The sequence below is a fragment of the Lissotriton vulgaris genome, chromosome 9, assembly GCF_964263255.1.
Source record: "Lissotriton vulgaris chromosome 9, aLisVul1.2, whole genome shotgun sequence".
NCBI lineage: Eukaryota > Metazoa > Chordata > Amphibia > Caudata > Salamandridae > Lissotriton > Lissotriton vulgaris.
In genome coordinates this window covers 25,832,181-25,858,770 of record NC_141697.1, presented here as the reverse complement: position 1 = coordinate 25,858,770, position 26,590 = coordinate 25,832,181, and positions in this window count along the sequence as shown.

The following is a 26,590-nucleotide window of genomic DNA, read 5'->3' as shown; positions in this document are numbered from 1 at the left end:
TTATACATACAAATGTGAGTCGCTCTTTGGAAGGAACGCCCTTGGCATGCCCCTTCCTAATAGCGAGTCGCCAATCTAATTTTGAAAATCGGTAACATTTACCGATTCGCAAAATGAGGTTTGTACATGGCCATGCCCTACACTACGACCTTAAATTGTATTGTATTGTATTGTATATTGGATTTATATAGCGCTTATCACCCAGGGGTCTCTAAGCGCTTGCCTTGGGAACCTGTCCAGCTTTTCCCTGTTAGATAGCCCCTACAGGGCATCCCCAAGGTGAAAGCCAGGCATCCCGCCACGGGGGCCGTTGTGGAGATTAAGGAAGCTTAATGCCCAGAGTTGCAGAGTGTAAACCCATGATTAGGTCAGGCACCGAAGCGAGAATTATCGAGTCCGTGGACATTTGAGCTCAAGACCCTGCCGCGTCGGGAATTGAACCCTGGTCCCGGGTCTGACCTCTGCTTCAGGGTCTGCCTGCTCTAACCAGTGAGCCACACTTCTCCAGTCTTCTCCAGACTTCTTCGCAGTCGCAATGGGCAATCGGCCCATTTGCGACTGCAATTTAAGGTCGTAGATCTGGTCCTAAGCCACCAGACCCGGTCCAGCTACACTTGCACTCATTGCAGCTCTGCACCTTCTTTCTACAACCCTGGACACACTCAGTGTAGCCACCCCTCCATGGCCCGGGACTGATGGGGAAGTCTAAGGGGGCACTGTCCCCGCTATTGTGACTAATATTCTGTCAGAGCACGACCCAAATCTATTCCAGATCTCAGAGAGGACCTGCTCTCACCTATGTTCAATCAATCCATCAGGATTTATAAAGCGCAGCTAATCACCCAATAGGGTGTCCAGGCATTTGCAGGCACCAGAGGCTTATTCGAATAGCCAGGTCTTGAGGGCCATTCGGAATTTCAGACGTGAGTTGATGGTCCAGAGGTGCGTGCGGAGGCTGTTCCCGGTCTTTGCTGCCAGGTGGGAGAAGGAGCGTCCTGCAGTTCTGCTTAAGTCGATGCGGGGAGTATGGGCAAATGAAGAGGATGAAGAGCGTAGTCTTCTCGACGGTTGTAGGAAGTTCAGTCGCTGGTTAGTTTTGGTGGGTCATTGGTTGTGTAGAGCCTTTTGAGCATGGGTCAGCAGCTTACATTGGCATCTCTTCTGTACGGGAAACCAGTGGAGTTTCCAGAGGTGGGGTGTGATATGTAGTTGCCGGGGAAGGCTGAGGATGAGTCTGGCTTTGGCTTTCTGTAAGGTTTGCAGTGTCTCTAGGAGGTGTGTGGCGATTCCTACGTAAAGGGCATTGTCTTCGTCCAGTCGTATGGTGATGATGGCTTGTGTCAATGTGCATCTCGTATGTAGGGGTACATACTTAAGATCTTCCGTAGCTTGCACAGAGTGAGGAAGCACGCGGAGGAGACGGCGTTGATCTGTGTCTTTCAACATGTCTCAAAGGGGCTCCATCTTTCATCTATAGAATAATGTAGGCGTCAGGGGACACCATCCTTCACCACTGACCATTTCTACTTCCAGCTGGCACCCCTTCTCCCCCAAAAGAGAAAGATGTCACTGGGGTCCTCCTGTACCCTGGATAGCAGATCTCATCGGGCACCCTCACCCTCCCACTGGGCGTTGCGCATCATAGATGGCGATCTGCCCATGGGGGCGTAAGGTATAGGTAACACCTCCCGCAGAGCATTCGGAGGGAGAAGCCTGCTAGCCTCAGAGGTGGGTTATGTGAGCCAAACTGGGGGGTGGGGGGGGGGAGCAGAAGGGCACTCCCGGCACAGAGATGTGCCCTGCATGGTTCTGGGGAGCAGCCCTTTTGCTCAGTTTTACTTTACCAGGAAAATAACAGTGTTTTGCTGGTTTTGATTCTCACCACACAAACCACTGCAATCCTGTGTGTTCACTTTGTGACCCCCCTTTTATGGCTTATTATTATGTTTCTTATATAGCGCCAAATTCGACCCCCGAAGGAGTATCTCCTCGCTTGCCTTGGGAACCCGTCCTGGTTTTTCCCTGTGAGATAGCCCCTACAGGGCATTCCCAAGGTGAAAGCCAGGCATCCCGCCGCGGGGGGCCGTAGTGGAGATTAAGCAAGCTTAATGCCCAGAGTTGTAGAGTGTGAACCCGTGATTAGAGTGGGCACCGAAGCGAGAATTATCAGGTCCGTGGACAATTGGGCTCAAGACCCTGCCGCGTCGGGAATTGAACCCTGGTCCTGGGTCTGACCTCTGCTTCAGGGTCTGCCTGCTCTAACCAGTGAGCCACACTTCTCCACTATGGACCTCCACTTAAGACCTCAGATCATGTCTCTGAGGGCAGGAGAGGCTTCTAAATTGCACCCCTCCTTCTGAGAGCCAGTACTGTCCTCTCTAGAGGTTGAGAGGGACTGGTTGTGAAGGCAGCATGAAATTTCAGTGGATGGGACCGGCCCCTCTTGCCTGTCTTCTTCAGAGGGACAGATGCACACTGATCTAATCTGCAACAGAAAGGTCTGCATATTCCCCCCTGCAGGCAGGACAGGAAGCCATCTTGGAATGTCTGTTAATGGACAAGTGACAACATGGAGACTGTGGGTGAACCAGCTCATGTTCCTTGCTGATTGGTGAAAGGGTCTGGAACATTCCAGAGCCTTCCCTTTGAAGTGAGCCATGCCTTGGTAGCTAGAGGTTGGGCCTGGCCTCCCTTTCAAGGGCTCAGGAAGCTCCTGGCATCTTCTTGCTTCTTCTTCCATGGAAGGGTCACTGCAGACAGATGTGTGCAGTGACTGAGTGGAAACACCTCTCTCCTTGGTACCTTTGCTCCACACCCCCTGTCAAGGAACCCCTCTCTCTTCGGGGGAATCAACCGCTATAGAAATTCAAACCTTTTTCCTTCTTCCATCCCTCCTCTACTCTTCTCACTCCAAATAACTGACTAATATCCACCACTCAAATTGCTATACTAATTCACCACTAATCCTTTATGGGTTTCGCAGTAGAATAATATTCATCAAAAAAATGCTTCAACACCCCATCAGGGGTAACAAGTGCTATATAAATACAAACCTTTTTTCCCTCTTCTACCTTTCCTCTATCCTTCTGAATCCAAATAACTGACTAACCTAGCCACCACTCAAACTATTTTCATATTTCACTACACTAATCCTTTATGGGTTCTGGAGTAGCATGCTAATGGCCCTAAAAGCGCTTCAACGCCTCGTCAGGGTAGTAAGCGTTATATAAATGCAATTATAATACAATACAATACCTCTGATGTCTTAAGTCCACTCTAAAATTGAACCCTAAATGGGGTTACTAACTCTCCCCCCTTTAACTCTCGACTTTACTTTGTATGACATAATACCGAGAGCAAAAATATAGCAATACACAATTAAAGCAAAACAATTTAAAAAACAACATATCATGTTTACATACTTTGGATGTAAACTAATAAAATACTAGGACAAAAATACGAATAACCAGAATGTTGTAAAAAACAGGTAAGTATATCAAATTCTATTTATCTTCACTCACAAATAAAATTTAAAATGATAACACAATTATGAATCAATACAAAGGTTTATAAAATTATTATAAAATAAAATTAAAATCATAAAAAGATATACTGAAAAAAATAAAAAATTACAAAAATAATAGCTTCCAAATTATTTCTAGCAACAATATGAACAAACAAATTAACATATATATAACAAATACATATAATCAATTGTATCAAAATAAAGTTCCAAAGATTCCACATGAAAAAATCTAAAATTTACATTTACAATTTATTCAATTTAAAAAAAACATTAAGAAAATATTTTTTTTAATCTAAAAGTTACAATATATTTTAACATCCCTAACTAAGTATTACTAGCTAACCAATAACAGGGAAAGTGTTGTCCATTGAAGGATTTAGATATAGAATTGCCATGCCTATCTCAGCAAAAGTAATGAAAGTGCTGAACTTTGAAGAGCGATACCAAAGGGGATGATGGACGGAGCATTGAAGAAAATCAAACACTCCCCCCCAGTCACAGATCTGGGTTTAATCCATCATCATTCTTTAGCTCACTACCCCACCCCAGTCCAGACATGGCCATATGCAAATCAGTCTGACCCTGTGCCTCATGGGAACAGTCCAGCCCGAACTGCCAAGCCATGTCTTCCCCGGACCGGAAACAAGCATCCTGGGACCGGTTTCTGGCTAATCAGCCATCATCAGCCAGGCTAGCTTGAATCCAGTGGCAAAGTGAGCAAGGGACCCACGTCCGGGCATACCCTGTCAACTTAGGGCGAAAAAGCGATACAAAAGGGGATGATGGATGGAGCATTGGAGCAAATCAAACACTCACCCCCAGTCAACTGATCTAGGGTTGAATCCATCATCATTCTTTAGCTCACTCCACCACCCCAGTTCAGACATGGCCTTTTTGCATTTGTCACCCTGAGTGGGATGGGTATGCCCAGACGTGGGTCCCGTGCTCTCCATGCCCCTGGAGTCAAGCTATCCTGGCTGATGACGGCTGATAGCCAGAAACCGGTCCCAGGATGCTTGATTCCGGTCCAGGGAAGACATGGCTTGGCAGTTCGGGCTGGACTGTTCCCACGAGGCACAGGGTCAAGACTGATTTGCATATGGCTGGTTCCAAACTGGAATCGCATGGTGAGAAAAACACGATGGATTTAGGCCCAGATCTCTGTACTGGGGTGAATGTATGACATTGTTCTGCATTCTGTCCATCAATTGTTCTTTTTGAACTTTGAAGAGGTCATATTTATTATTCTCACTCCAGTATATGCAACAGTAGAGAACATAATGGAAACCATTGCCTTTTGTTGGGGTCAGATTTACTATTCTGATTTCTAATGTTTTTTTTAAAGGTAAAAATTGCAAACTTTATATTACAAATACAGAAATGTACAAATTGAAAAATATTACAAATATTTCACATTTAAACATTTCCCTTCTTACTATCGTAGAAAGCAAACCCTGGCAAAATTATATTTAATAATAAATAATAATTTAAACACAAAAAAGTAGTAATATCACATTATTTATTAGTTTAATATATTATAAATAAACAATTAATAGATATAAAATGAATTGCCACAATTTAATAAAATAATTAACTGAGCTAAGACCTTTCTGGTGAGGAAAACATAAATTAAACAAAAAAGAAAAACTTGACCCCCCGACCCACAGGACAATGCAACCCTGTATTAAGAAACTCTGGGCGAAGGGAGGGGGTGTTAGGGTGCCGGCTCCCAGCTCAACAAAGGTCTCCTCCACCTTCTGCAGCCATATGGGATGCTAACAAGGGTCCCCGCTGCATCCAGTCACACATTTACGCAGGTCCATTGTTGTAAGCGCTTATGGTATATGTCACCGCACTCACAGTCGCGCCATAGTGATGGGTGCTCCGGTTCCCAGGGCTAACGGTACCAAAAAATACAAACCCAAAGACATACATCAAAAAGAAAAAATGGGAAAGCACACCACAGAGTGACTGAGTAAAAGCAGGGTCCATCCGAGTGAATGTCCAGTTGCCATAGGGACGAAGTAGGACGCCGAGTTGGCTTTCCTAGCAGGCACTTAGCCTGTTGCATCCAGGCTCCCCACTCATCCTACACCTCTCAAACGATGTACGCATGGCTTGAACCTGCACTCACGGATGCAGGAGACCCCACTTACAAGAGATTGGCAGCCGAAGGAGAGAGGGAAAAAGGCCAGTGCCTTATTTATAATCCACGCCACCACCAGACCTCAGCGAGGCAGTGACTTCTGTTCTCTCACTATGGCTCATGGCTCTGGAGGAGGTGGAAGCGTGGATTAATAATTGAAGGAACAGGCTCTTTTACTTTTTTCTGGCAGGGGCAGATGTCTGCTGTCCTCGCTGTTCAACAGGGTCTAAGAGTCTCCCTTGACCGAGTCCTTCAATTCAACTTTTTGAAGAATGATGTGGGGGTATGGTCTGTGCCCGCACTGCTGCCTGGTACAGGGGTTCAACTGGGGTTAAGTTAGGGTCTTACACTAAGGTAGCAACAGGACACTACTGAAACAAGCTGTGGAAATGCCAATAGGTCTGGCCTTATTGGAATGCTGTATAGTAATGTGAAGCATTGCTAGTAAATAGCTTGGGGACGGATATGTCTATGTGTGGAAGCAAATAGCGGTAGGACATTATTGGTGTAGATTAAAAGATGATGCTGCAGATGCACTGTCAAGCCAGACCTAAAGCTCCATGTAGGCGAATGAATGCCCCCCTCTTATCTGTGCTGCTGCCAGAGAAAACCAACATAAAATTATCAAGTTATCTCAGACACTTTAATAGCATTCCAAGGTCATGTGTGTGCTTCAGAAAGTGCAAACATAGGGAGTTGGATCAACATACAACATAATCGCAGCTGTGTGGAGGGCGAGCACTTTTTTGTGAAGCACACAACTTCCGCCCAATCAAAACTCCTGGCTCCAACAATTGGAAGAAGTCAAAGCCCCTCTGTAGTGATGCTGAGACAATTGTCAAATCTTTGAATCCAGACCAGAAGAAGACTCCAGTTGTAAAAGTAACACCCAACTGTCTGGTGACTTCCTCTTCCCCTGTAAGTAGGAGGGAGGGAGGGAGAGAGGGGGGGAAGAATATGTGTTATCTACTTCTGACCGCCATAGTTAGGTCTGCTTTTCCATAGACGGAGCATTTTTTGGTTTGCCAAGACTTTGGCCCCTCCTTCCTTGCCTAGACAACATCATGCTGATCCATCCAGCGGGGGCCAAGATAAAAGTGGGGTCCGAAAACAGAAAACTTCCATGCACTTTCCGTAGGCCAGTGATTGGTGGAGGCTCTCATGGGAACAAGAGGCTCTCACGAGTCTTGCAAGAGCGCGCGCTCTGATCAGCTGGCTGTTGGAATGTTAGAGATGAGACTCCAGCGCTCTGTCACCAAATAACCACCACTCACTTTTATGTTTTATGTACCAACTAAAAATATCAACAAGAGAGAAAGGGCAAGGGTAGACACTCCTATACCCCAATCAATATATCCGCTTGTCCGCCCCACGTAGACTAGCTCACGTATAACATAAAACATATAGTTTGTTACGATTGGGCGTGTGTCTAGTTGGTACATAACATAAACAACTAAGGAGTGACTCCGTGAAAAAGATGAAGAAAGAAATTTTTAGTTTTATTTTGTTTAATTATACCCCCCAAAACAAAGGTGAATCCAATTAAGGAAGCAACCACTAGAGGCAACCTATGCCCCTGTGTGTTTGTAAAAAAGGGAAAGACAAGTCTTTCTCTTTATAAAAGGACCCTCACTCCCCACTAGTTGGTGACATGCTTCTTCATTGGATCCCCGCTGGGGTGGCCGAGTGCCTCCCCAGCGTGCCACAACGCCTGAGTAACAGCGGGGCAGGATGGTGTTGAGTGCAACAGTGCTCTAACTGATATGTGAATATAACTGTGAGTGCAAAGTTAAAAAATACTAGGTTGAAACCTATACAAAAACTTTTAATAAGTGTCAACCCGTATTGGATTAAAAACAGTGTGAGCGGACAGTCTAGGTTCTATATTAGCAAACCTGTGTCCATTAATTAAAATAGATGGTCAACATGTTTCTGCTGCTGGATGTGCAATTTCGCTCAGCATTCGTCAGGACCTAAATATGATAAGAAGATAGTCCTCCGGTGGTGTGCGCGCGCTAAGGCGCACCCTCCCGTGAGGCTCTTAATGTGAAAAAAAGGTATAACTCACGGTTGTTGCCCATGGCTGCTCACTGAGATTCACAGGAGCAAAAAAAACTGTGGAGATGGGAGGTAGAAAGACAGAACACAATAACACATATTGACACATGTTGACATATAGTTAATTTTCTGATAATTGCCAGTTATTCTATAGTCACATGTTATGCTCATTATCAAGTAGTACATATAAGCCATTGTAATGTCCTAATAGCCTTTGGCAAAGTCTCCAGTTGATTGAAAATGGAGCATCAGGTCTCCCCCTTTCTTTGGTTGTTTTAAAATATACAAATACTGGCCTCTTACCCCTCTCTTGGAGACTATTTTTAAAACAGCCAAAGAAAGGGGGAGACCTGATGCTCCATTTTAATGCAGTTTCGTCTGCATGCCGACAAAGGACGCTACTCACGAGATCGTCTCTAAAACGAGTGTACTACGCTGTTTCAACTAAGTGCTTTTCGAGATTCAGCCAATTGATGTGGCCCCATTTCCTCAAACTAAAGATTTCTTTCTGATATCGTGCCCCACGTTTACCCACTGCATAAAGCCAACTGATGTGGCTTTCTCTTCAAAACTTAAGGGAGTATTTTCAGCAATGAAATATTCTGTCCTGATGATGGTCTACATGACGACTGCCCTCTAGACCGAAACGTTGACACTTCCATCATCTCCAGTCACGTTGCTTTGGCACTAACATACGACCACTCTTCTATTAATTAATTTTGGTTGTTTGTTTAATCCACCAGGAGTTGATGTTTTTAGTTGTGAACTGTGAAGTAATTATTGTTTGCCTCTGTTCATAACTATTGCTTTAATTCACTTTATGTATTTGTCTCCCCAATCATATGTCTTTTGAGTAAACATAAATCTTTTCGAATTCCCATCTCTGTGTTTTCCATTTTTACCCTTCCATTGATTTATCTCAAGTGCATATTTAGTCATATATCCTGTGGATTCCTTTGAGTGTGTTATATTAGTACAACTCACAACTAAGTTCAATCATTGTCCAAATTAAGTCCCTTGTAGCACACCTTGACCTTAACCGTACAGTGCCCAAGCCTACAAGGGTTGATTGGGTTTCCCCTGCTTACAAGCCGTGCAGACATGGCATCGTTCCTCCTCACATTGCCCTGGTGGACGCATGGGCACACACAGCAAGACTCCAATAAGTCTGCAGTGTCCCTAAAAACACCTCATTCTCCACCCTACAATTCTCTAAGCAAAACCTAACGCCCCACAGATCAGCTGAACACCCATTGTCTCAAGTCCCTTATACATCCTCAGAGGTGCATGAATAGCTAAGCTTGTACCAGATGGCACAGAGTGCACAGCGCCCTCTCCGTCACACACCGCACCAACGGGCATGCAGAGATAACTGGCAGGTGCCTAGGAGTCTCAGCACCCTACTAAAAGCTCTACCTGAGTGTCGCGTCCTAGCCTGCTGGCTCCTGAGTCCGCATCGGTAAAAGTGTACAGAGTGAAAGGTGCTCTCAGATCTGCAGAGAGTGCCCAATCTGTGCCCAGTACAGAAGGGCCGCACAAGTGCCCGACACCCTCAGACCCTCGCACACTATGGTGAGACGCACGTTTCGGCGTGATAAACCTTTATAGCGCCCGCGTGCACAGCCATGGTGCCTCCACCCTGTGCAAAATAAACCAGGTGGGTTTAATTGTACCCACCTATTTATCCCTAGCTCACCCTGGCCATCCAATGACCCTCCCACCCACCGACTAGTTGGTCTGGGTGCCCTTCCTCTGGCCCCCCGCCTGTGATGGATGGACATTCAGGCACTGTCCTGAGGGGTCCGAGGGTTCCAGGTACCCTGGCCCACGGGTCTGAACCCTGAGCCGCGCAGGGTTTACCTCTCCTGGTAACGGCAAGTTCGAATCCACCAGAATTTAACAGGGCAAGGTCGTACAGACAGTACTTACCATGCCAAGGTCCCTAGAGACAGAGAACAGGATTAACCGCCCCCACCCCCCCGAGTTGGACTTTATTAGGGTGCGATACATATCCCCCCTTGCTTTCCTCTCGTAATGAAGGCCTAGTTTTGTTTTCACCCCAAGGACCGGGGCACGTGGCGTCCACGCTCTGCTGTGCGCCGCGGCAGCGCTGCACATTAACACATGCACGAGGCGCTGATATGTCATCGATGTGACTTCATAAATGTTCACACCAGCCAGGGACCAGCACTCGTGTCTGGGTGTAAATCTGAATGTATGGACTGGCGACACCGGGTCACGTGTAAGGGCCCCGGGACATCTGCAAGCTTAAAGTAAACACCTCTGAGACACAATCATTTTTCTGTCGAGAACCCACGTCCCTGCACACTTACCTGTGTGTGCATTTTTACGAGCTTCTGTCCTGCCTACGTCTGGAAGTCGTTTGGAAACATTGATTTATAGAAAACAGTGCAAGCTCGCTTATAAAAGACTGTGCAAGCTCACTTATAAAAGATGATGCTAGCTCGCTTATAAAAGATTGTGCAAGCTCACTTATAAAAGATGGTGCAAGCTCACTTATAAAAGACTGTGCAAGCTCACTTATAAAAGATGATGCTAGCTCGCTTATAAAAGATTGTGCAAGCTCACTTATAAAAGATGGTGCAAGCTCACTTATAAAAGATGGTGCAAGCTCACTTATAAAAGACGGTGCAAGCTCACTTATAAAAGACAGCATAAGCTCGCTTATAAAAGACGGTGCAAGCTCACTTATCTCACTTATAAAAGACGGGGCAAGCTCGCTTAGAAAAGTCGGTGCAAGCTCACTTGTGGAGAAGTGTGGCTCACTGGTTAGAGGAGGCAGACCCTGATGCAGAGGTCAGACCCGGGAGCAGGGTTCAATTCCCGACGCGGCAGGGTCTTGAGCTAAAAAATGTCCGCGGACTCGATAATTCTCGCCTCGGTGCCTACTCGAATCATGGGTTCACACTCTGCAACTCTGGGCAATAGCTTACTTAATCTCCACTGCGGCCCACCACGATGGGATGCCTGGTCTTCACCTTGGGGATGCCCAGTAGGGGTTATCTCACAGGGAAAGCCAGGACGGGTTCCCAAAGCAAGCGCTAAGAGACCTGTCGGTGATTTGGCACTATATAAATCGAAATTAACATAACATAACATAACTTATAAAACACGGTGCAAGCTCACTTATAAAAGACGGTGCAAGCTCACTTATAAAAGACGGTGCAAGCTCACTTATAAAAGATTGTGCAAGCTCACTTATAAAAGATGGTGCAAACTCACTTATAAAAGATGGTGCAAGTTCACTTATAAAAGACGGTGCAAGCTCGCTTATAAAAGATTGTGGAAGCTCACTTATAAAAGATGGTGCAAGGTCACTTATAAAAGATTGTGCAAGCTCGCTTATAAAAGACGGTGCAAGCTCACTTATAAAAGATTGTGCAAGCTCGCTTATAAAAGATTGTGCAAGCTTCCTTATAAAAGACGGTGCAAGCTCGCTTATAAAAGATTGTGCAAGCTTGCTTATAAAAGACTGTGCAAGCTCGCTTATGAAAGATGGTGCAAGCTCACTTATAAAAGACGGTGCAAGCTCACTTGTAAAAGACGGTGCAAGCTCACTTATAATAGACGGTGCAAGCTCGCTTATATAAGATTGTGCAAGCTCACTTATAAAAGATGGTGCACGCTCACTTATAAAATATTGTGCAAGCTCGCTTAAAAAAGACGGTGCAAGCTCACTTGTAAAAGACGGTGCAAGCTCGCTTATAAAAGATTGTCCAAGCTCACTTATAAAAGACGGTGCAAGCTCACTTATAAAAGATGGTGCAAGCTCACTTATTAAAGATTGTGCAAGCTCACTTATAAAAGATTTTGCAAGCTCACTTATAAAACAATGGTGCAAGCTCACTTAGAAAAAATGGTTCAAGCTTACTTATAAAAGATGGTGCAAGCTCACTTATAAAATATGGTGCAAGCTCACTGCTGCACAGCTGCTTTCAGGACATCCATGTTTGGACGAGTCAGTGCACCGAGTGACATAGAGTCATGTTCACACATGTCTTCTCACTAGGTGAAGGGAGTCATGTTCAGACATGTCAGTGCACTGAATGAAGGAGAGTCATGCTCACAGATGTCAGTGCAATAGGTTCAGGATAGTTATGTTCACAAGTGTCTGCTCACCAGGTGAAAGAGTCATGTTCACAGATGTCAGTGCAATAGGTGCAGGGTATTCATGTTCACAAGTGTCTGCTCACTAGGTGAAAGAGTCATGTTCACAGATGTCAGTGCAATAGGTGCAGGGTAGTCATGTTCACACGTGTCAGTGCGCTTTGTGAAGGGAGTCATGTGAACATGTGTCAGTGCACTAAGTAAAGAGGGGTCATGTTCGCAGATGTCAGTGAACTAGGTGAAGGATAGTCATGTGTGTGTCAGTGTTCTCTGTGAATGGAGTCATGTTCACACATATAAGTGCACTAAGTGAGGGAGAGTCATGTTTACACGTATCAGTGCGCTCTGTGAAGGGAGTCATGTTCATGTGTCTGCTCACTAGGTGAAAGAGTCATGAGAACATGTGTCAGTGCACCGTGTGGAGGAAAGTCATGTTCACACGTGTCAGTGCGCTCTGTGAACGGAGTCAAGTGAAAAGGTGTCAGTGTATTAAGTGAAGGAGAGTCATGTTCACACCTGTCAGTGCGCTCTGTGAAAGGAATCATGTCAACATGTGTCAGTGAAGGATAGTAATGTTGACACGTGTCTGTTCACTAGTTGAAAAAGTCATGTGAACATGTGTCTGCTCACTAGGTGAAAGAGTCATGTGAACATGTGTCAGTGCACTAGTTAAAGAGCAGTCATGTTCACAGATGACAGTGCACCGTGTGAAGGATTGTCATGTTCACAAGTGTCAGTGCGCTCTGTGAAGGGAGTCATGTGAACATGTGTCAGTGCACTAAGTGAAGGGAGTCATGTGAACATGTGTCAGTGCACTAAGAGAAGAAGAGTCATGTGAACATGTGTCAGTGCACTCTGTGAAGAGAGGCATGTGAACATATGTCAGTGCACTAGGTGAAGAGGGATCATGTTCATATATGTCAGTGAACAAGGATAGTCATGTGCACACGTGTCAGTGCGCACTGTGAATGGAGTCATGTTCACACGTATCAGTGCACTAAGTGAAGGGACTCATGTTAACACGTGTCTGCTCACTAGGTGAAAGAGTCATGTGAACATGTCTCAGAGTATTAAGTGAAGGAGAGTCATGTTCACACCTGTCAGTGCGCTCTGTGAAAGGAATCATGTCAACATGTGTCAGTGAAGGATAGTAATGTTGACACGTGTCTGTTCACTAGTTGAAAAAGTCATGTGAACATGTGTCTGCTCACTAGGTGAATGAGTCATGTGAACATGTGTCTGCTGACTAGGTGAAAAAGTCATGTGAACATGTGTCAGTGCACTAGTTAAAGAGCAGTCATGTTCACAGATGACAGTGCACCATGTGAAGGATTGTCATGTTCACAAGTGTCAGTGTGCTCTGTGAAGGGAGTCATGTGAACATGTGTCAGTGCACTAAGTGAAGGGAGTCATGTGAACATGTGTCAGTGCACTAAGAGAAGGAGTGTCATGTGAACATGTGTCAGTGCACTCTGTGAAGAGAGGCATGTGAACATGTGTCAGTGCACTAGGTGAAGAGGGATCATGTTCATATATGTCAGTGAACAAGGATAGTCATGTGCACACGTGTCAGTGCGCACTGTGAATGGAGTCATGTTCACACGTATCAGTGCACTAAGTGAAGGGACTCATGTTAACACGTGTCTGCTCACTAGGTGAAAGAGTCATGTGAACATGTGTCAGAGTACTAACTGAAGGAGAGTCATGTGAATATGTTTTAGTGCACTAGGAGAAAGAGCCATGTTCACATCACACGTATCAGTGCACTAAGTGAAGGGGAGTCGTGTTCACACATCTCTGCTCACTAGAAGAAAGAGTCTTGGGAACATGTGTCAGTGCACTAGGTGAAGGTGACTCATGCTGTTCACAAGAAGGTGCGTGAAAAGTTAATTATTAAGGATCCTATGTTAGAAGAGGCAATACAGATAGCTAAGGGACTTGAGCATACAGATCTATGGATAAAAGAAATGGACAAATGTAGCAATTCAATGGTGTCAAAAGAACAAGCTTCTAAAGGCTCTGCAGTTCATGCATTTGTTGATGAGACTACAACTGTGAAACATGCTGTGAGATTGCAAAGTAAGCCTCTTGACAAACCCAGTGCGGTTCCTCGCACTACCACCGGGGACCGGTGCACGTGTAATGAAATGCTCTTGGTGTGGTGCTCCTGGTCATATTGCTTCTAGCACTAAGTGTATGGCTAAGAATATTATTTGAAGAGCATGTGGCAAGACGGGACATCTTGCGAAAGTGTGTAGGTCTAAAACTCAATTTGTGCAAGATGTGGATAACTCCTGTGAGACCATTTCTGAATTGATGCTGTCTGTGGGTGGCTCTGGTGTTCCTGAAGAAGTATGCTGCAACCACAGTGTTTTGGATAGTAGTATTGCCAAAGAAAGTACTGCCAAATTGGAAAAGCCTCACTGCACCATAGGTTTTGATATGAATAATGTTAGAATGCTAGTCGATTAGGGCAGTTTGTATACGTTGCTATCCAAATAAATGTATTCCAAGGTGTGGGGTGATATGAGTAAAATGGAGTCTTGGGACTAATCTGACATTAAAACTGTAGTAATAGTGGGAAGACCATTGATATCTTGGGCCTTAAATGGATGGTGATTTGTTTTGGTGAAAAAAGGGTATGGTTGTGTATATTTGTCAAGACAAGGCACTAATTTGCTGGGTTGGTGCCATCAAAAAAACCTGTGTATTGTGCTCAATCCTAATGCTACTGAGCCAGTCATTTCTACTGTTGTGCACATTGTTGATGCTTATGAAACAACTGTGATGGAGAAGTTTCCCAAGGTTTTCTCTGATAATTTGGGGAAACTTAAGAACTTCTCTCATAAAATTATTATCAAGAAGAATGTAGTGCCCGTCGTACACAAAGTGAGAAATGTACCCCATCTAATGAGAGGTCCTCTCCAGGGGGAACTCAAGAAATTATTAGAGCAACATATTATTGAACCTATCAAGGCCTCAGAATGGCTGCCGCCCATTGTGGTTGCGCCCAAGGACAAGAGCAAGTTTCGCTTGTGTGTTGACATGCATGTATTGAATAAAAATATATGGGTAGATAGGCAACTTCAGCCCAATATTTCCGAAATGCTGACAGCCATGGGCGGGGGAGTGATATTCAGTGTGCTTGATATGTCAGCGGCTTATCACCAGATCGAAATGAATGAGGAATCAAGGCACCTTACCTTGTTTGTTACACCGCTGGGTGCATTTCGTTCCTGCAGAATGCCATTCGGTTTGGCATCTGCCTCAGTGGTGTTTCAGAGGGTTATGCAATAGAGTTTTGTGGGAATTAAAGGTGTCCTCTGCTTTCAAGATGATGTGCTGGTTGTGGGAAAGGACAATGCACACCATGATAAAGTGATGAACGAAGCTCTGAAGCAAATGGAGAGTCACGGATTGACTATAAATAAGGAAAAATGTCAATTGAGGAAGAATTGTGTGACATATTTAGGGCATGAGATATCCGATGCAGGGATTAAGCCCAAGAAGAGTATTATATCTGCTGTCAAGGATACCCCTACTCCTCTTAATAAGGAACAGCTGAAATATTTTCTAGGGCTGGCAGAATACTGTTCCAAATTTGTGAATGGCTTTACGGAAATTGTGGAACCGCTAAGGTTATTAATGAAGAATGTTGTTGTATTTAAATGGGATTACATCTGTGACAAGGCATTCAATAGGGTGAAGTAGTCCTGTGTTCTCCATGCACCCACTCTTGGACATTTCAATGTCAAAGCTAAGACTTTCATTACCACTGATGCCAGTGCTGTGGGAATTGGTGTTGTTCTGACCTAAGTGTACGACGGAGAAAAAAAGATTATCAGGTTTGTGTCTAGGAGACTTTAAGGGCAGAAGTATCATATTCTGTAATTGAAAAGAAGGCCCGGGCATGCTGTTGGGGCATTAAGCACTTTAGATATTTTGTCTGGGGGTTACCTTTTAAAGTTTGCACAGACCATTAACCCCTTGTGCATTTGTTTAAGGGGGATAGGGGTGGAAGGCAGTTTGACTCCGAGGATTTCCAGATGGATGTTGTCAGTGCTTGAGTACAACTTTGAAGTGGAGTATGTGAGAGGCCTGAAAAATGTGGTAGCTGATTATTTATTTAGGATGCCAGTGGATGTAGTTGGAGAGGATGTGGAAGTAGGTGTTGAGGTGTTCAGTTGTAGTGAGGAACAAGCCTTTGAAAAAGAGGATTAGACTACTGCTATGTTGAATGATGATGGGCTGCAAAAGGTCATGAGTTGTGTATCGGAAGGATGGAGAGAAGACCTTACCCAGGATGTTCACTTCAAAAGTTATTGCCACGTTGAGGCTGAGTTGAGTGTGAGTGAAGGGAAATTGTGGAGAAGGAATCAATTGGTGCCACCGGCAGGTCTTAGGAGTAAGATAATAAACATCGTGCATGAGGGGCATCTAGGCAGAAATATGACAAAGAGACGTGTGCGTCAGTCATTTTGGTGGCCTGGCATGGACAACGATATTGAGGAGGTTGTTAAGGAGTGTTATGCATGTGCTAAAAGTGATCAGACAAAAGTGGTAAGGCAACCTCCCCTTGCATGTGTGGCTTTTCCCAAACCTCCCTGGGAGAGGGTGGCAATCATCTTTCTAGGTCTTATCTCCAAACTTGGTTCGCGTAGTAAGTTTTTGATTGTCCTAGTAGACTACCACTCCAAGTGGTTTGTCATTGAGACTGTCGATTGCATTTACATTGAGAAAGTGATTGGGTTAATGGAAAGAGTGTTCATGAATGAAGGGATTCCTAAGATCCTTGTATCCGACAATGGAGTTCAATTAGTATCCAAGAGAATGCAAGAAATTCTGTGCAAGTTGGGAGTCAAACATAAAAGAGTTGCCATATTCAGACCTCAAGCGAACGGCTCGGTTGAAAGAATTAACCGCCTAATAATGGATAACATTCAACTTTCGCTCTCAAATGGTTTGTCCTGGTCTGAGGAACTCAAGAAATAGTGTGGCCATATAGAGTGGCGCCTCATTCGGTGACTGGGGTGTCGCCATTTGTCTCTCTCAAGGGGCGTGAGCCTGGCGTGAAAGAAGTCCCTGGTTGGCTTAAAAGTAAAGATTGTGTATGGGTTGATCGTGCTGCTGTGGAGAATGATGTTGCGAGACAGCAATTGGCTGCTACTAACTACTACAATGTCAGGAAGGGTGTCAAAGTTCCTGATCTAAAGGAAGGTGACTGGGTTGTGGTGAAACGAGGAGGAATTGTCATCAAAGTTGAAAGAACATTTTCTAAACCTATGCAAGTGGGAACTGTGAAGAAGAATATTCTTCTTTTAACTGATGGCTCTGCATGGAGTGCTGGGAATGTTTGTAAATGTCATGCTCCTCAGCCAATTCTTTTTGAATAATGTTTCTGTGGGTCTCCCCACTTCATTGTTTCTTTCTTGCATTGTTTAGAGGGATATTTTTGTTACTGTATATAGCAGGAAGATGTGTGGAGTCTTCTCAATGGAAGTGGAATGTAAGGGTTGTTGCCAGGATGGAATGTTACTCTTTGAAGTAAGAAGTAGTTGGGGCTGTGAAGCTAGAGGAGAGAGCTGGAGGTACCTGTCACTGCATCTTACCAATAAAGATATGTATCTTCACTTACTGCGTTGGAGTGGATCTTTACATGATCCTTGAGGATCAGTACATGAAGAAAGATCCTTAAGGAACAATTCTTCAGGAACGATCCTTGAGGAACGATCCTTGAGGAATGATACTTGAGGAACGATCCTTGAGGAAAGATCCTTGAAGAACGATCCTTGAAGAACGATCCTTGAGGAACGATCCTTGAAGAATGATCCTTGAAGAATGATCCTTTAGGAACGATCCTTGAAGAATAATCCTTGAAGAATGATCCTTTAGGAATGATCCTTGAAGAATAATCCTTGAAGGATGATCCTTGAGGAACGAATCTTCAGGAACGATAAATGAAGACCGATCCTTGAGTAACGATCCTTGAAGAACGATCCTTGAGGAACGATCCTTGAGGAATGATCCTTGAGGAACGATCCTTGAGGAATGATCCTTGAAGAATGATCCTTGAAGAATGATCGTTTAGGAACGATCCTTGAAGAATAATCCTTGAAGAATGATCCTAGAGGAACGAATCCTCAGGAACGATAAATGAAGACCGATCCTTGAGTAACGATCCTTGAAGAACGATCCATGAGGAACGATCCTTGAGGAACAATACATGAAGAACAATCCTTAAGGAATGACTCTTGAGGAACAGTCCTTAAGGAACAATCCTTGAGGAACGACATGTGTCACAGCTCATGTATACGATTCAATTGAGCCGGGTCTCATTCTTTTGCTGGGGTTGATGAGAAATGATTCCAGCTGCTGCTGCACAGGTCACAATATTTCTACCTAGTGGTCACGCCTTTCTAAGAGTTTTGTGGGATCTGTATTATCATTCGCAAGAATGGGTTAAGAAGAATCAGAGCGCGTTTCTAATCCTCATTGAAGGTAAAGAGAGACTGTTCATTTATGTTGGCTGCTGCCCTGTAGAAGGATGGATGAATGTTAGATTTGGGGGTCTCTGGTTGGCACAGGTAGGTACTTGTGACAAGCAGGGACCCTCTCCTCTAGTCAGGACAAGGGGGATTACACTCTTAAAATAACCCCTGCTCACCCTATAGGTTGCATGGCGTGAGCAGTCAAGGCTTATTTCAGAGGCGTTGTAAGTTAAGCAGTTGGGACCTCATACAGTAACCCAGTGACAACACTACAAATGGACACCACACAGGTTTTATATCACAATAAGGTAGACTTGATATAGAGTTACCACAAGACCATAAACGAAAAAAATACACACTATGGTAACTTTAAGATGGTAGATTTAAGCTTAGTTCAGTTCTGTTCTTAGATGCACTGTTAAAAAGGGTTCCAAAGACAACCAGTAACCAAAGACCCTTTTTTGTTGCCCGGCGATATCGCCTCTATGACCCACCAATGTTAACCAATGAAGAAGCAGGCGCTGGAGACTGGAAGGCAGGAAACGAGGATTTTATTCTCTCCGGAGGAGAACACATCAATTCAGACAGCAAGTATCGTCACGAGGTGCTCTAACCACATCTCTGAGGCCTGGCCTCTTATACTAGGGTTTATGACCTTTATTGCACATAACACATTCTCGCAATACGTTAATAGTTGAAAGAACATCCTCGGAATCTCCCCTTTAGGCCCGTTCCCACATACATTTACAGTTGGATTCCCCACCCCGGTCACAACAGGTGATGGTTGTCGCACAGCAGGGCATTCCGCCGATTCACGGAATGCATGGGGTTGGTCGGATCTCATGGGGTGGGGGCTTTGATCGGTTCGGGGGTCTTTTGATGGGGAGGGGAAGCTTCCTACTGTACGGGGTAATAAACAGTATCCGCAGAGCCAGGTGGCGGCCTGGGAACAGGGAAGACAAACGGGGACACAGGAAAAGGGGGTTTGCATCAAAAGGGTTTGAGGCCATGAAAGGAATGAGGGGAGGTGTCGCGCTGGGAACAGGATGGGATTCCGTGGTGAAGCTGCGCTGAAGAGGGGTTTATGACCCAAGGCATGAGAGAGCGGGGGTTGTCAGCGTGCGGGGGAATGCTTGCGAGGTTAAGAGAGAGAGAGACGCGCTGGCTATCAGCGAGGGGCAGGGAGGTCATGGTGCTCAAAAAAATGGCTGCTGCTTACGCGCACGAATGGGCTTGGAAAAGGGGCAAGATGGCGCCGATAATGTTCACCAAGTTTGTATTTATTTTCCACAGTCCTCCCTTTAACATTTCCAAGACATCTTGCTGGCCTATTTCCTATCTACACCTATATGCAGCGATCATAAGTAAGGGAGAGGGGACTTAGGCGAAAGAACTGCACATAAACATCACATTATAAACATCATATTGAAAAATCTCATCATTTAGTAGGCGGGTTCATCGTTAAGTTGGTTGCAGAAAAAGTCATCGTAATGCAATATCAGACTAGAATTACGTAGCGAGGGCGTTGGGTACAGATCATAGATGCTTATAGTCATTTGGAATAAGAACTGGTAAGTTATCATATAAGTAAGTCCTTTTTGTATACGGCGGGAGCATAGTTAGTCCAATGGTGATTGGGAGAGAAAGGAGATACAGTAAAAAATATCAGAGTTCTCGTTGTCTTTTGTCGTCTTCTGTCGGCACTGTTGAGCACCTGGATTACCTATCAACAGAAATGTTCATGTGGATTGAGTCGTTGGGGGTCTGCGGGTAGGGGTGCATTTTGTTTGGTTTTCGTCAGACCTCGTAGGAGGAATGCGTTACGGTTTTGGAGCAGGTGCATCTTCTTCCGCAATGCAGAGCATAGATTTGCAATGGAAAATGCAATTGTTCCAGAATTGTGAGATCTGTTCGTTTCTTGAGTCTCTGTGGTGGGCATTTCCTGTTGCTTCCATCATCTTCAAGGTGCTTGGTAGCGGGCAGAACCACAGACTTTGTTTATCTTTTCTTCGGGGGCGACCCTTGGTGGAGTTCTAGGTCACCGTTCTGGGATTTAACATAGTTCGTGGTCTACTTAGTCGGAGCTCCCTCCCTTCTGACGCAGGGAGTACTCTTCTCTGGGTAGCTCAGTAGGATTTGGAGGAACTTGGGAGTTCGGGTGGAAAGGTGCGGGTGTGAACAGTCCTTATGGTAGGTCGGAGGAGGAGGGGATGGAGCAAGGCCAAGTCGGGAACAGATCAGGGGGACGGAGGGTTTGCGACAGGCGGGTCCGTAACCATGTTCAGAGAGCGGGGACTTTTTGGCACACGTTGATCATAGAGTAGGGGCTTCAGGTCAGCCCTTTCCTTAGCTTTGTTTGAAACAGTGCCCCGTCCTGCGACTCCTTACTGCTGTGGTCTCGCCTCGGCCTCCGTCGCTGATGTTCCACAATCCGCAGTCAGGCCGCGTGCTCCCACATCCGGTCTCTTTCTCCTCCGACAGTGATACCCTTAAATGAGTGTTGAAAAGACAGTCTTTAGAGATTTTGCAGAAAAAGGTAATTACATAAATCTATTTTCTCTCCCAACACCAAGCAACTGGGGTAAGCACTCGCTACATTTGAGATTTTTGCGGCTAACGTATAAACAATTGATGATGGATTTGCTGGATTCCTTACAACTTCCTTTTGTTGGCTAATTCTTTGACGCTTTGATGATTATTACGTTCATTTGTAATAGGTACGAGGTCTGGTACTCATTCATTGCATATGTCTATTATAGTAGATGTCAGTTCTTCTGGCAGAGACCCATTTCCCTAGTACGAGTCTTGCAAGGCTAGGCTGGTCTTCAGGGCCTTGTATTTTACAAAAAGTGCAACGTGCTATTCACCATAGTCTGATAGGCATCCTTCTGAGGGATGAACATAGGCTAAACAAGTCTTCATTACATCAAAACATCTTATTTTCAGCAAGGCTTACAGCAACAAGTTCTTTCGATTTTCGATCTAATTTTTAACTTTGCATACATCTTTCTAACTTTCTATATAAATCCTCGCAACCTGGTTACTACAAAAACTCGGGGGGTGGTTTGCGATAATTATTAAACTTATCCTCGGGGAAGGTGGGATCTTATGGAAAACGATTAGGAACACAGCGAATCGGAGCAAGGGGCGTTTTTCAAGTTCCCGTTCAGGGCAGCTGATACCAAACTGGGGGCATATTGGGTAGATGGGGGTGTCTCGATCATTTCTTACAGCTTGGGGTACGGAGACAATTTGCAATGGGGATGGTCGCATTACCACAGACACATTTTATCATAGAAGCCACTGACAAATAGTTCCCTGAGAGTGGGTCAAATTTAGGGAACCTTAGTCGTCTTACCTGTCCCTTTCCTTTCGGTCAATTTAAATTTCATCCATATTTTAGTAGAAAAGGAGAGGTAGTAACGTGGTACCGATACAATTTTATTTAGGACAAATTTGTGCAAATACTTGTGGTATTTGGGGCCAATCAGGAGGTGCACCAGGTTCGCCAATTAGGTGCCAGTTGCTAGGAAGAGGGAAAGTGTGGAGGGGTGGAAGAGTGAGTGAGAGAGAGAGAGAGAGAGAGAGAGAGAGAGAGAGTAAGAGAGAGAGAGAGAGAGAGAGAGAGAGAGAGAGAGAGAGAGAGAGAGAGAGACAGACAATAGGCCAAACAGTACACGTGTGACATGGGGAATGACCGTGTATTGTTTGGGCTATTCAGTGCGTTACCTAACGTTTAGACGTTTCGGGTCTGTGTTAGGATGTAGGAAGCATGCAGTTTTGGGACAGAAGAGCATTAGATCAGGTACAGAAAGGTCGTGCATTAGGTAGAGCGTCCTTGTTGTGCCGTTTTGCAGCGCTAGTCCGTTTTCATGCATCGGGCGTGACGTGGTTCCAGATCCCTTACGATACTCTAATCGGGATTCTAATGTAACCTGCAGAGGGAAAAGGGAGGAAAAAAGGGAGGTGGGGGGACAACATTCGAACACATCAAATGTATGGGCGCGAAAGTCCTTTACTTACCACATACTCGTACTTATCTCTTCGGGATATAATCCCTTAGGGTTTTGGTTTCCTAAAGTCATGGGGGCAGGCAATGTGATAGGTGGTTCATGGGGAGGTTCGAGGATGGCATTAAGGATCGTGTGTAGGGAAAACGCTAAAAAGAGGAATCAGAGGTGCCTAGCGTGAGGTACCCGGTTTTGTAGATGTATCCGGCCATCGGGATCCCTAAATCATTCCCAAAGCTGTGATGTTCTAAGGCATATCAGTTCTTCGTTCAACCCTGTACCTTAGTACCTTCGGCCACCATATCCTTATAACATTTTATCAATCACACCGTTTTACTTTACCCATTCTCAGAAGTCGAGGTCCTTCTTCATACGTCAGTTCCTGAGCTTAGTCGCATATCTTGGAGGCAGCGTATCATACCTTCGATTCGACCATCAACCCAAGGCCGAACAACCATTTTTTTCTTTCAGATAACCTTAAAAAAAGGAGCAGAACGGTTGCGCACAGAAAAACCCTCCCACCGATACCCGTATTTACAAAAGTATGCGATGCCTATCCATAGTTTTGTAAGACCTTTATTTGTAGAATTATTCAGTACGTAAAATGTGAGAGCGCAATCATATTTTGGTCTGACATGTCGTCGAGGGAAGCACATACAGTAGGGGGTTATTTTGTAGCACAAGAACATGTAAAAAAGGCCTAATTAATTATTTGCAAGTAACTAGAAACATTTCATTGCGTGACGAAGGAATCAGGGGCATTTCAGTTCATAAATGGAAACACAGTCAAGCTCATCGTAATCACATTTCCTAGATGCAAACCGTGGGTGTGCATCATAGGCGACGTTATGTACCAGTTACAACAAATATCAAAAATAAATTGTTCATTGAAATCAACATTTTACGGAACCCTTCTTAAATGTTCGCCAAGTGAACCCTCCTCCCTTTAACATCGAGTGCGCAATGGTTCGTATATATATATATATCTTAGTACATCAAGTTTCATTAGCTAAGGAACACCACGAGGCATCCGTTAGTTTCCATTGATACCGGCGCCATTTTGGGCGAGGCCGGTTTAGTCCGGAAGTAGCATCAGGGGCAAAATATCCCCGACGATTGGCGGTTGGACCAGAGTCCCTTTCGGCAGTTCAAAAGAAAACTGTGCTAACAGAGGGGCTGGTGGTGTGGACCGTCAATCAAGAGAGGGAGGGGGTAGAGTCTTTCTTACCGGGTCATGTTGATGTTCAGCCGGAACTTGCTCGAGTTCGTTAGCCCATAATGTTCCTGGGTGGTTCAGACGGAAGCTGATGCAGACACGAGAGCACCGCCATCTTGTTGCTGTGCCGTGGTTATTTCATTTGAGATCAATGCAACTGTTCCTCACCGGAAGCCTGAAGGGGCTGAGGGCTCTTGGGACTTTGGTAGAATCTTCAAAGTCGAGGGGATGTTTGTCGATGGTGGGGGCTTGCGCCCAGGTGGGCAAGTGCCCGAGTTGCAATTTCGGACAAAGTTACTCCAGCGGCCTAGACCCGCCTTTCGAGGGCCCAGACGCCATTTTGAGACCCTGCAGCAACCGCCCTTTGTCGTATCCATCAGGAGTGGAAGAAACTTCTTGTGATGGCGGAAGACAGAGCATCATGTTGCTGGAGCAGGACATTTTGGTTCGGGGCGCCAGGGTGCAGCAGTGGAGCCTTCGTCTGGGGAGGTGAGGGAGGCTTGTCCGTGCCGCCTCCCTCTCCCGGCGCATCCTACGCCGTCCCTTCGAATCAGGGGTGCACATGATGACCACCCTACACCCCTGATTCCGACTCTTGGGGGACCATTGTACATCCGGTGCTCCGCAAATATACCAGTCGGGCATTGTATGTCCTGTGTTGCGGAAATATACCAGTCGGGTATTATATTTCCTGTGCAGCGTAGGTATATGGCCGTCGCCCGGCTGGAGGACATCGGCGCCGGGCCAGGGCAGGGAAGCCTCCTACCTGTGGAGGTGGGAGAGGCTCGTCCGCGTCGCCTCTCCCTCCCTGCCCACCCTGCATCCGTTCGATGGAGGAATTCGTGATGGCCGGACCAGGAGATACGAGGGAGGGGGTCATTTGCAGCCGCCCCCTCCCTACTCGCGGCCCGGGGGACGCCATCCCTGGAAGGGTAGTATGGAAAGACCATTTCATTGCCTGCTTTGTGGAGTCTCCAGTACCTTCTCGCCAGCGATCTCTTTTTGGCCCATGGTTGCTGGCAGGCCCCGCCCCACACGTGCTATGTGTTTCGAATGGGCGGGACCATCGAACTGTTACATTTCGAGGACTTCCGGAGTGAGCATAACATGTTTTGTATTTTTTTCCTTTTAGTCAAGTTTGTTTTTTAGAGAGTTCTACTAGTTATTCTATTTACTGTTGGTTGTGTGTTTTACCGTAATTAAATCCTAAGTTATATAATAGACGCTTGGCTTTCTTGAGTCTTTTCTCTAACGGGGGGTTGTTTACACTGACCTGCAGTTGTGTTTGTTTTTCAGAGTGGGGGAGCAACAGAGAGCAATCAGTCCCAGAACTCTAACATGTCGTTAAAATTGGTCTGACGAAATCTGTGCCATCGAGCATAATCAAACGGGGTGGTCCTGTCTGCACTAGTCTGATTGGTTTTTATCTCGTGCCTTTCCCTTTCTGTCGGCCTGTTCTTTCTGTCGACCCTCCGTTCTTACCTATGCTCTGCAGAGTCGGGCATTGGGCTTTCCAGTGTCCAAGACATTTACAGAAAGCACATTGGTTTTGTTTTACATCTGTTCGTCCTGTGCATAGTGCCGGGGGATTACCTTCGGGTCGTTGTGTTCCGGGGTTGACTTGTCGGCACACCCCTTTACACCGTTCTCTTTTCATGTCTACTCCTCGGGACTGTGCCATCGCTGGCCCTCCCCTTTGCCTACTAGACGTTTGGAGGGTTATCCGTCGTGTCCCCTCATCTTTTCTAAATTCGTCGCCTTCCCTTCGTCGTGTGGCTTCTTTGCGCCACATGCCGAGACTATCGAGCATAATAGGTGTTGTTTCATTCCTACGAAGGGCTATTTCTACCGTTTCTATTTTGTCAAGATCAAAGGATCCTCTCAGTGGCCACTGACTTTCTCGATCCTTTTTCGTATATTTATGCCATAGCTCACTGTAGGCTATAGCGATTAATCCATGCTTCATGAACATGTCCTTATTAGGGGTGCCTTCCAGCGGAGCCGGATGGTTCATCTCTAATAAGCGGTCCGGGTAAAACAGGCTACTAACCAGTGGGGAGAAGACAGGCATGACGGATCGCAATGGGATAATAGTCAGCACTACCTATCTTATCACTGCGTGCAAAGACTAGACAGAATATTTCTATTCTACGTTGTTTGCACGTAGTGAATACCTCATGAACCAATCTCGAGCAATCAATGTTAGGTCAAAAATAAAAAATCAATATGGTTAATGGGGAGAATAAGTAGGCTCGCAAAAGTTCGCGTCACCTACCCTTTCACTATCTGCAAAGAGGGGACCTATTCTTCCCTGTTTGCAGACAGAGAATCTCCAGAAAACAATCTATAACAGTTAATCAATGGGGGGAAGGGGCAATTGTTCAGTGGGGGAGAAAGATAGGTCCGACGGGTGCGTACCTATCCTTCGCTGTTTATAAAGGGAGAGCCTGTTGTTTCTCCGTTTGTAGACAGTGAATCTCCAATAAATTAACAAAAAGTAATACTAGTATTTTCTCAACAATTATCAATCACTTTCAATTATCTATCACTTTCGCAATTCGTCGTGTTTACACGACCTTACCCGGACCGCATGGACAGTTTCTTGTCTTCCGAATCCAGCGCCCGATCGTCCTCTTCTCTTCGTACTTCTCGTGGCACTCCTGATGGTTCCCAGTCAGGACCGCAGATCACTCGAGAGAGGTCTGTTCGGAACCAGTGAAGTTCGGATGATCGGCTGTCAGACGAGGGTCTATCGGACAGGGTACCTTCCGATCGTTGCAGTCGTTCACTCTGTCGTCAGGACCTCTCCCACTGGATCCACGAGTCGCTGATGGGCCCCACGTTTGGGACGCCAATTGTTAAAAAGGGTTCCAAAGACAACCAGTAACCAAAGACCCTTTTTTGTTGCCCGGCGATATCGCCTCTATGACCCACCAATGTTAACCAATGAAGAAGCAGGCGCTGGAGACTGGAAGGCAGGAAACGAGGATTTTATTCTCTCCGGAGGAGAACACATCA